This window comes from Hemiscyllium ocellatum, chromosome 7, assembly GCF_020745735.1.
Source record: "Hemiscyllium ocellatum isolate sHemOce1 chromosome 7, sHemOce1.pat.X.cur, whole genome shotgun sequence".
NCBI lineage: Eukaryota > Metazoa > Chordata > Chondrichthyes > Orectolobiformes > Hemiscylliidae > Hemiscyllium > Hemiscyllium ocellatum.
The window spans coordinates 118,252,584-118,264,782 of record NC_083407.1 but is presented as its reverse complement, the minus strand read 5'-3'; the positions used below and the strand labels follow the sequence as shown (position 1 = coordinate 118,264,782).

Below are 12,199 nucleotides of genomic sequence, written 5' to 3'. Positions count from 1 at the left end.
CAAATGTCAACTTCAGAGAGGGGATGTTGAAACTAACCATGAAAAACATGGGGTGATGCACATTGGAAGTCACATATCAACGGATTGCTCAATGATTAACAGGACACGAGGAAACCCACACGAACAGAGAGACTTTGTATGTTGGTCGACATATCCGTGAAGGCAGCAGAACATAGTGACAATCACAACTTTATCAGTCAAAGCAAAATTTATAAAAGCAGATAAAGTGGTGCCACAAGGAGACAATGTGGTGAAGAAAGCACTTGGCACACTTTTCGTTATTAGTCAGAAAGTCAATTATCCAAGTTGGAGTGTCATGTTGTGGCGATATGGAGCATTGGTGAGATCACATTTAGAATACTGTTTACAATTATGGTCAACTTCTGCAGGAAGGATTTTGCAAAAATTGAAACTGTGTACAGATGATTTACAAGGATGTTGCGAGGAGCCGAGGGCTTGAGATAAGAATGGAGATGGGGTCGGCAGGGCGTCACGTTCTCACCGTTTATAAAATCATGAGGGGTATGGATCGACAATTGGCCAAAATCATTTGCACAAGATGTTGAAGTTCAAAACTAGAGGGCACAGGTTTTAGGTGACAGGCACTGAGACACACTAAATAACGTATAGAGAGGGACAGAATGATGGTTGATTACCAACAGGCATTGGTTAAGCTCAGTCTTTGTTTTTAAAAATAAGCATTTTCTTCGTGAAAGCAGTTTGATAGATAGGTCGTGAATGGAACATTAGAGGTACTAAAATTGAGTGATGTACCGATGAGTAAGTGAGTGGGTAAAATATTGTCCAATGCACTATGAAATGCCGTATTTATAAGGAATGATCAATAAAGATCTTTTAAATTAAATGTGATGTTGCAGGACAATGACATACTCACCGAAATGGCTGTGCTGGGATATGAGTCACATTGACTCTTCTGCAGAAGCATCAACTGTTTCGGAAGTCAAAATGATATTTTTAGTCTATCCAGCTGTGGCAAAGCCAAAATATATTCCACCATTCCTATCAGAACCTGACAAGGTGAGCATGCATTGCCTGATCGAAACATTCCAGTTAATGAAACTCGTTTTCCTTTGAGAAACAGAATGTAGCAGTTATTAAACTGCAGATTTCCCTTTTCCTTTACCAACTTTATATTCAAACATTCAGTTGCACTGAGAGAATGCTGAATTCTGCAACAGTTTGTTTTCCCTCAGATATTCTGTCTCTGTAGTTTTCTTTTCTTTAGTGATCTGAATCACCTGATATTTATGGGGAAAAGAATGTTGCAGTTTGTCTCGCATGTGATAGAAGAACCAACTGAGTGGTGATAGGTACATCTTAATTTTCTAAAGAAGTTGAGTAGAGGTGGTGTCGAGTTAAAGTATGGATCTCGAAAAGGCATCATCCGTGGAGTAGGAAAATCGATGTTTCGAGCATAAGTTCTTCGCCAGGTATGTTCCAAACATTAACATTCCTACTCCTCAGATGTTGCCTAACCACTGTGCTTTCTAGCGTTATCCTTCCTGACTACAATCTCTCACATCTGCAATCCTCCCCTTCTACTTAGATGGGGGTAGTGTCAGATACTGTTCCTAAAATGTAACAACATGTTCATAATGATAGTTTGGGTATGCAGTTGGAAGTTGATCTTTGATATAAATCATTCTCTACCGCCCAATCTGCCAAGCACATGCAGGTCCTGCGCCTCCTTCGTTGACATTCGCTAAACACATGAGGCCTGAAAGAAGAAGGCCTCATGTTCCGCTTGGGGCCTTGATGCCACATGGGATCACCAGTTTTCTCATTCGCCTTTCGCTCACAAAATTCTACATTCATGACTCCAACTCAGCATTGCCCTTATGACCTGCACATCAACTTTCCAAACTATCGGCTCCACCTCCTGTCAGAACTCGTATCTTATTTTCCACGTTTATGTACTCATCACATTCTCAGCTTTCACGCCCCCAAATCCCCAAACCGCCCATTTATCTCTCAGACCCCACGGCCACAAACCTCATTCCTGATGATATGTTTGTGCCTGAAACATGAATTCTCCCACTCCTCACATGCTGCCTGAACAACTGTGCTTTCCATCGCCACACTATCGACTCTGAGGACTGGCATCTGCAGTTCTCACTTTCTTCACTGCGCAGTATTGTATAAAAGTTACATTATTGAAAAAGTGCAGTTTCTGTGCATTTCTAAGTTGTTAAGTTCATTTGCTCAATCGGCTGTAGATGGAATATTGAGTGTCTTTCTGCAATTACCATTATAGAAGGGATGTGACAGCACTGGAAACTGTGCAGACCAGATTTACCAGGATATTGTCTGTTCGAAGAATTTCAGTTATGAAGATTGTATGGACGAACTGCGCTGTCGCAAAGATGTTCGCTTTAAAAAAAAAATACGAGCTGTACTTTTTCTCAAGGATAATGTGTCTTGACATTTTTTTTAGTGAAAGGCATTGTAAATCAGTTCAGGCTCCGAATCAGATGAAGTGTAACAGTGACGTAATTCTTCGCTGTGAGGTCTTTCGTTTCCCCATCAACAGCTGAGGCTTGAGGCCAAACACTTTATGTTTTAGAAATTAACTGTGTAATGGTAAAAGAGAGGTCATTCTGCAATGGTGAATTCCGGTTTTTAGATCCTGCAGGAGTGGTGCACTAATTAATAACTTCTCTTCTTCTGCCGTTCTAGTTTTTACCCGTAAGCTTCTGTTTCATTTTACTGTGTAAAAGGTGCTTGTTTTTTTTAGGAATGTTGTGTACTTTCAGAACAGCATAATTCAGTCTACTTTGGATAGACTAAGTCCTGTGGGTATTCTATATTCTGTGTTTTTCTTTTTCAATCCGTTATTTTGTGAATATTTTTTGTAAGTAGCTAATTGGGTAATTTTCACTGTACACTTCACGAAAAAGAATATAATGTTACGATCTGGGTTGTCTGCTTAATAATGTTTTGAATGGTCTAGCCTCGCCCATAACAAATTGGAAGATAGTTGATGGATTAAAAGAGCAACCGATATGTGCTTGCGTCTTTTTTTCGGGTGTTGGTTTGGATTGTCGTAGACAGTTCTTGGGAAAGCAATGTCTCATTTAGGTACAAAGAGTTGTCTGGCTAGGGACAACGTAAAGCTGGCAGTATTACTAAAAACTGACTCAGGCCAGGCTTCTGGAATAAGCAGAACTGCTGGGTTTGTATTTGCCTCTTCCTGTGAGGAAAGGAGAGGTCATTCCCCGCAGTAGCTCAGCATTTAACTCAGCTGGAAAATTCATGAGAATCTGCAGAGATTTTTTTTTAGATTAGATTACTTTTAGTGTGGAAACAGGCCCTTGGGCCCAACAAGTCCACACCAACCCGCCGAAGCGCAACCCACCCATACCCCTACATTTATCCCTTACCTAACACTACGGGCAATTTAGCATGGCCAATTCACCTGACCCGCACATCTTTGGAATGTGGGAGAACGCGCAAACTCCACACAGTCAGTCGCCTTAGTCGGGAAATGAACCTGGGTCTCAGGCGCAGTAAGGCAGCAGTGCTAGCCACTGTGCCACCGTGCACGTTTAAACCTTAATTGAATATGAAGCAGCTTGGGTTAGACATGAGAGATAAGGACAAAACACCAGATTTCAAACAGTTTCTGGTACGATTCGAAGAAGAGAGAGCAGCAGAGCAGAAAGAAAGGGAGACAGAGTTTGAACTTCAGAAATTGTGAATTATTAAAGGAATTCACATTAAAACGTTGGAGAAAAAAGCTGAAGATAAGATTACTCTGGAAGAGCATATTGTTAAAACGACAAGGATAGCAGCTGAAATGGCTGATTGTAATGAACTGGTCCATAAAACAAGGATGGGCTTCCAGAAGCACTTTAAGCCTGAGGGATAGAAATTGGGAAAAGAGAAATCCTCACGTGGAAAGGGAAAGTTAAATCTCTGTGAAGATCATGAGGATAACTTATCACAGGGTAAATAGGAAAACCTTGAAGGGAACAAGATCTGAGGTTTTCATTGCAATAAAGTAGGCCACATGAAATCAATCTTGGAGATTTATGGAAAGCACTCTAAAGTCAAATGCAGGAAAAAATAACAAGCCTGGATGCTTTGTTGGCATGATAATAGAAAGCTCACTGGTGGCTGGAAAGCTGCATCAGAGTACACAAACCGATCAGAGGTTGGTGAGGGAGAAGTGCCAGATCTGCTTGAAAAATATACCTGCAAAGTTAAAGTGTATTTACCTTGGCCAGGAATAGCAGATTGAGAGGTAATAATATTAAGGGACACAGGATCGTCTCAGTCTGTGATGCAGAAGGATGGGGAAATATGTACTCCTGAAGAACTATGTGTACAGGAATTCATGGTGGGACGAAACATTGCTCAGTTATGTACAGTGAGGTGAGAGTGGGCAGAAAAGAGTGGGGAGTTTGTGGTGGGAGTTCTGGATAAACTCTCAGCTCCAAGAATACAATTTGTGCTTGCAAATGATATAGCTCAATCACTGGTAAGCCTGCTGAATAGTCCAGTTGAAAAGCCAGCCGAGATGCCGACAAGTGCAGAAATGCAAAACGTTGATAAAGGAATTTTCCCAGATTGTGTCTTTACGCAATTACAGAGTCACAATCTGAAGCTGGAGAAATCAAAAGGCACGGATTAGGAGGCTGAAATATGATTACATCCATTTAAGTTAATTAGTACTTATTCCCATCTTTTATTGGATGTAGGGAACCTACACAATGCATCAAGATGACAATTTATTTATTGTCAAATAAGTGGGACACAGCAGAGGACAAACGTTCAAAACGCAAGTATATTCAGCTCAGCTATGCTACTGAGTTACAGCAGAAAGATGAAAAATTAATGCAGTTGGATCAGAAGACATACATTTAGAAGGAGAGTGAAAGCATCCCTGTGTGATATAACTGAGCAAATGATATGTTAAGGAGGAAATGGATACCAACATATATTCAAGCCCGTGAGAAATGGGCAAAATGTTTTTTTTTCCCAGTAGGGTACAGAAAAGTGGTGCTGCGAGTGCCGCATGTGCCACAAATTGAATGTCACTTAGGCGTGAGGAAAACGGTGGCTAAAATACAAAGACATTTTTACTGGCCTGGATTGCAGATGAATGTAGTTGAATTTTGCCAGACGTGTCATACGTTTAAACTAAACAGAAAGCCATGGGAAATAATAAAGCCTGCACCTTTAATATCTGCTGCAGCGTTCACGGAATCTGTCATAATTGTCTTGATGCATTGTGTAGCTTCCCTACATCCAATAAAAGATGGGAATAAGTATTAATTAACATAAATGGATGTATTGACGAGATTTCCAAATGCTGTTCAATTCTGCAAGATGACAGCTAAATGGATTGAGGAAAAATTACGATTTTTACAAAAACTAAATAAAGACTACCGTCAGAGATACAATTAGGTCAAGGGTCAAACTTCACATCCAACTTTCCAGGGAGTATATAGATAGCTGAGGATTAAACTGAATCAAATCTACTGTTTACCATCCAGAATCACAGTGTGCACTGAAAAGGCGGCGTCAATTATTAAAGACTGTGTTGAGGTTTTATGGCTCGGAGTAGCCAGATTATTTCCATAAGGGAGTTGTGTTAGTGCTGTTTGTGATCTGAGATATATCAAAAGAATCCACAAAACTAAAACATCTGAGACCAATTTTGGGCATAAAGAAAGAGGGCCATTACAATTTAATAAGGAACTAATAAGTCAGATTACAGAGACCACGCATTTGGACGATGTGTCAAATTTTAGAGTTGGACTAAATAATGTTGGAAAGTTGTCGAGACAGCACTTAAAAGTATCGCAGCAAATGGTAAATCAGGAAGTGTATGAGAAACAAAAAAATCAGAATTTTGCCACTGGGAACAATGTATTTATTTAAATTTCATTAATTATTGAAACTTTAAAGCAAAATTTAGAAGACCTTATCAAGTTGAGAGAAAATTGAGTGAGGTTAGCTACTTGATAGGAATTCCTGGCATGAAGGAATCTCACAGAACGTGTGATGGGAATATGCGCTAATGGTATTTTGGCAGAGAACGAACGCAAGGGGAGAATGTGTTGTTGACTATAACACACTGGGAAGAACCAATTGCAGGGAATTCTGCATTGGACGTTTCTGAAATAAAATTGGACAATGCAAAAGTTGTCCAATATTGGTAAAGTTATTCAGTTCTCTTCCAGAAGAAAATCGTAAGAGTTATTACTCTTGTATGGGGAGATCTGCTGAAATAAACTGGGAATTAATAACCTAATTGGAGATGATGTAAATATAGGAGATGCTGTTCTGATTTTGTAACATCCTTGCAGGCATAACCCTATAAAGTTGGTGCAAGTTCATAAGGAGATGTAAGGTATGCTCCAAGATGGCGTAACCGAAGTGAGTTTCAATCAATAGAGTTCACCCATCATCATGGTGCCAAAGCCAGGTAAGATCCAAAAGTTATGTGTGGACTATCACAAAGTCGATGTTGTTAGAAAAACTGGTGCATATACGCATTTGCAGTTGGAGGACTGTGTGGAAGAGATTGGAAGAGCAACTTACGTTTCCAAGTTGGACTTCCTCAAATGTTACTGGCAGTCAACTTTGTCGGAAAGATCAAAGGCAATTTGGTAACGGCAACTGGAGTGCAGAAATTTAAAGTAATGCCGTTTGTACGGAAATCACTTTTCTCGTATTTCAGAGGTTAATGGACAAGATAATTGCCAGATTGACAACTGTTTGGTGTGTGCTGTGCCTGGTGACATTCAGTCTCTCATGGATTGAACATTTACAGCATTTATCAGGCTTGTTTGATCGAATTCGGAAGTGAAACTGGTTTGTAAACCTAGCTGAAAGTGAATCTGCCAAAGCCAAAGACACCTTCCTGGGCTATGTCGTTGAACATGGACAAAGAGCCCCACGGGATGAGAAAACGAAAGTTACGGGGGATTTTTATACATTGTTGACGAAAAGAGCAATATGACGGTTTACTGGATTGAGTGACTTCTACTGAAAATTTGTGCTGACTGTTAGAAGTGGGACTGCTCCACTCACCGAATTGCTAAAAGCAGGCAAGAAATTTCAGCGAACGCAAGAATTTCAAAAGGTATTTGACAGCCTAAATACTTTGTTAACTATTGCCAAAGTATCAAACACACCTAATTACACGAAGGTTTTCAATGTGCCTAGCGATGCCAGTGATGTGCATGTTTCTCTTCTTCTGCCCCTCTAATATCGACCTGTAAACCAGCTTCATTTGTATTCTGTGTTTATGGGACTTTATTATCAGACTTGTGTATTTTTTGAAAAGCATAATTAAGTCTACTTGAGATAGCTAAGTTCAGTGGGTATTCTATATTCTGTTCATTGCGTTTCATTCCTTAGTTTTGTGAATAATTTTCTCTCTGTTTTAAAAACTGGAAGTCAACCTAGCTAAAGTAGTCTAAGTAAATCTTACTATACACTCGCCAAAACAAAAAGCGACGTTACGCTCTGAATTTCCTGCATAAGAATGTTTTGAGTGGTCTGGCCTAGGCAAAACGGGAGTTATTTTTCTCAGAGCAGAGCTGATTATGAAGAGAAATGATTGACGTGTCCGAAATAATGAGGAGCATGGAATTTCAGATTGATGGAAACATTTGTTCTTGATCGATCACCAGGATTTGTAGATTTCAGACAAGATGCAGAAAGCTTTGAATAGATCTGTAGGAAAACTTTTTCAGTCTGCAGGTGGTAGACTCTGGAACTCACTCTCTATAAAGATTAGTTGGACATTGAACTCTTCATTCTTCTCTGATTCCATTGGCCAAGGAGTTTTTTTAAAAATGCTCACAGCCGAGAATTCCCGCGAGCAACAGTGATGCGATCAGCGGCTTTGTAAAGTGGAAAGGTGCCCATGACCAACGTGTGCGACTATTTGGCTTCCCTCCTGTGATGACGCTGAAACATTGGCTCTCATGTTATCGTGGACATTTAATGAAGGCATTCTCGTTCCTGCAGATTAGGAACTCATGCCTTTTCTTCGGCCGCAGAAAAAACAATTTTTAAATGCGTTATCAAAGTGCACACTACCCTCGAGCCAGATAGGAATCGAACCTACAGTCTCCTGATCCGTAGTCAGGCGCGTTATCCATTGCGCCACTGGCCCGTTCTGCAGACTGATGCTTAAGAGTCGTGATGTTAGCACGGAAATGATTAATAGCAGTGATGTTCACTAATTGAAAAAGCAATAAAGATAATCACTGTCACTGCTTCAGTCCAATCTTCATCACCTTTCAAAGCAGGTTTTTTTCCCAAAAAAAAATGTATGCCCTTTATTTCCGTCTCTAAAACATTTATAGCAAGGTAAGGGACAGAGATGTTCATGGGGTATACTTTCCCATCAATCACAGTCACGATTACACAGCCAAACGTCTCTCAACAATACCACATCCTTCTGGACCACAACAATGATTTCAAACAATCTCATTCATTTTCATCTCTATTCACACTAAAGATAGATGAACCAACAGTGACCTGATAAATTAAAAAAAGATAAAACTGAACCAGAAAAAGCGGCTGCTGACTTGGGTCTGTTTCTGGGAAGAAGACTCAGACTCTCTTTGGCTTAATTCGCGACCCCAGATACCCTATGTTTGGGTCCAGAATTATATAATGACCAAACACGAAACCTCTAACTGGGCTCTAGCACCTGGCGCCTCACTCGCCGACTATCGATTGGAGACGACAACATTTCGTTCCAATGATCACTCGCTACAAGCATGCTCACCAATCATGTTAATCCTATGCATGCTGCAGGACCCATCCCAATTGTTGACGTATAATGTCCACAGCGAGGAAGAGGCGGTCCTACCATGACAAAGCTGGAGGCATTGGTCCTCCAACCAATCAGAGAAACTCATGGGCGCGCTGGAGGCTCTGATCAATCATAGAATGCTGTTGGGCTAAACTAATCTATCCAGAACTTCCATATCCCAACGCTCAATCAAACTTCGCTTGAAAAATTCTTCCAGTTCAAAACACATTTGTTAATGATGACTCTGTTCCCTTTCCCGCAGGTGAAAGTGAGGACTGCAGATGCTGGAGATCAGAGTCAGCATGTGAGTGGTGCTCAAAAAGCACAGCAGGTCACGCAGCATCCGAGGAGCATGAAAATCTAAGCCTCAGGCAAACACCCTCCATCAGTAACATTTCACGCAGCCAATTTATGATCAATATTGCTACTATCCATTATATTCCTTCATTCCCAGATTTCAGGCACAGTGGTGTCATAGAACTTTTGTCTTTTGTTTTTCCAATCTACATTTATCTGATCATTCTGGATTAGCTTCATGAAGACTTATTCTTACCTCATCAAAAAAATCAGCAGACAGTTCACCACAATTTTTTATGAACAATTCGATTTTATCTTTCCTGAATGGAAAACATATACTTTCACGTGGCACCTCATTTTGTCTGGTATGACCGTTTGCTTTAAACGGTAATCCTGTCAGTACTGAATTAATTGACAAAACGTTTCTCATGGCAAACTGCAAGTGTGCATATCTTTTAAAGATGAGGAAATATGTCTGAATGAGTTGTAACTTGGACATGCTTACTGGTGACAGGAAACGGTGGAAGGTATACATTCTTTTCCACTTTCACCAATATTCAATCCCACTGAACTCCACCACTTGCCAGCACAATGCAGGAAATTTTCTGTCGTGATCCTCTGGTCCAGTATTCCTTGCATCCCAACAACTGCCCAGACCATTCCATACAATCACAGAAGTTGCGGCTTTACCACCTTGTAGGGCACCACCAAGTATTGCATGCAGCTCTGGTCACTGAATTTTGGAAAAATGTGAAATCTCTGGAAAGGGTTCAAAGGAGGTTTACTAGGATGGTGGCTGGTGTGGATCAAAGTTCTTTCGAGCAAAATATGAGGAGACTGACGTTGTTTTCGTCGGAGAGAAGAAGGTGGACAGGTGACTTAATCAAGATTTATATGATTATCAGAAGGTGAGATAGAGTGGGGAGTGAGAGCAGCTTTCCTCAGATGGCGAAGGCCAACACGAGCAGCTATAGCATTAAATTGAATGCCGATTGATTTAGAACAGATAACTGTGTTAATTTCTTTACCCAGAGAGTAGTACGAGTGTGGATCAGCCTGCCTGCAACAGTCGTAGACTCGCTGAATATAAGGGTATTTCAACGTGCATTGGACATATATATGGATAATAATGTAACGGTGAAGGTTAGATGGGCATCACATTTCTTTCACAGGTCAGTGCAAGATCGAGGACCGAAAGGCCTGCACTGCGCTGTAACGTTCTAATGTCTAAGCTAGAAGACCTGCTGGGTTACCATACCTCTCCTCACTGTGTAACTTTCCAGACACATCTTTCAGTGATTTGTCAGCACTTCATTCAATCCAGGCAATTGTATTTCCTCTGAATTTTTTCACTCCACAATGGGGAGAGAAAAACAGAGTCAGTAACAAAGCTGAGATCACAGACGTTCTGTATGGAATCAACAAAAGATATCTTGATCTTCCAGTCTCCAGTGACATCTATATTACACTGTGTTCCCAAGGCACCGTTTCAGACTCCGGTCTGCTGCAGTGCTCCTTCACGGCACAGCACAAGCTGAAAGAACGGCACCTCATTTTCTACTGACTGACTATGCAGCCTTCAGGACCCAGCATCGAGTTCAATCATTTCAGACCCGCCTTCTACCGCATTCTTTTCCCACCAGCACGTCCCATTAGTTCCAAAAACGGATGGTTTGACTCGAAACATTAACTCTCCTTTCTCTCCATAGATGTAGAAGAGCTGATGAGTTTTGTTGAGACATTTTGTCTTTTCTTCAGAGAAAGTTTTTCCATTGAAGGCTGCAGGAAGCGTCTGATTCCAGGAGAAGATGTTCAGAGGAGATGATAAGAATGACAAAGGGCTGAACCATTCCCTCTGTGAACGTAGACGAGCCAGCCTGGGGCTGTTTATCCAAATGCAGAGAAGGTTGTGGGAGAAACTGATTAACTTGCACACATTATGAAGAGGAGAGATATGTGTGACAGAAATAAGCATGTTTTGGGAAGTAATAATACGCAGTAGCATAGATTAAAAGCAAGAGACAAGCGGTTAAGCAGAGATTTAGAATGAATATTTTCACTCAGACAGTGGTGTTTGTCTGGAAATCACTATCTGAAAGTGTCGTATTGCTACGTGTCATTATAATATTTCAGCAGTATGTCGCCAAACACTTGAATAGCCAGAGCACACTTGGATAAGCACCTGGTACTGGAAAATGTGACGAAGGCAGACATACATGAGATGGGATTCCTAAGGCAAAGGCAACCCTGTGTGCTTAAAAATGCCTGCTTGCGCGGCTCTGTGGCGCAAGAGAAAGCCCGTTGGATTTCCACGTGATTGCTGAAGTTGTTATTCCAAGATCATCGATTTGCGTCTCACCAGAGTTGTGGTTTAGTTCATGGTTTGATATGTGATCAGACCAGACTTGGCTGCTCCTCTGCAAAACCTGCAATATTGGTGCAGAAACCCAATTGTCTTGAAACGGACATTGTTTTATCTCACAAATGAACAGTTTCGATGTCTATTGAAGATAGAGCTCGATTATTATATCTGTTAGCCAGTAGGAAACACGATGAGGTTGATAGGCTGAAAAAAGACATTAATATACTGGCTCAGCCATGATGATATCGAATGGCAGGGCGGGGCAGGAGCGGTGTGAAGAATGGCCCTGACTGGGCTGTTTCTGGCCCCGGTCTTTAAACACTAACATAATGAGGGCAATGTGAATCTACATCAAGAAATATTAAGTCCGCATGTGTGCCTCGCTGCCCTCTCAGCTGGATGAGAAAAATCCTGTCGCTGCTTGAGATCAGAAAGTGGAGATTTCTCACAATTGCTCTGTTAGGCTGAACATAGGCTTCCAGGTGGGCCAATAGAACAGGCGTCCGCATGGATTCTGGTGATTCAGAGGCAGACTCGCCCTTTGCAAGGCTGGAATTCTGGCCAAGATAATGAATGTGAATATCTGACATTTTGAATATTATGCTGGATTCTTGCTACTTTGCACTGTGCCTCACGGGTGGCATAGTGGTTCATTGATTAGCATTGCTGCCACACAATCTTGCGCAACTGACTGTGTGAATTTTGCACGTTCTCCTTCTGACTGCGTGGGTTTGCTC

The 12,199-nt window shown here is 41.2% G+C and overlaps 1 non-coding gene across 1 annotated transcript; it reads right to left on the bottom strand.

The window, feature by feature from the left end:
• Window positions 1-8,082: 8,082 nt before the first annotated feature.
• On the bottom strand, window positions 8,083-8,155 carry trnar-acg (transfer RNA arginine (anticodon ACG)). The gene has a single exon. It is a non-coding gene; the product is annotated as a tRNA-Arg (tRNA).
• Window positions 8,156-12,199: the final 4,044 nt, after the last annotated feature.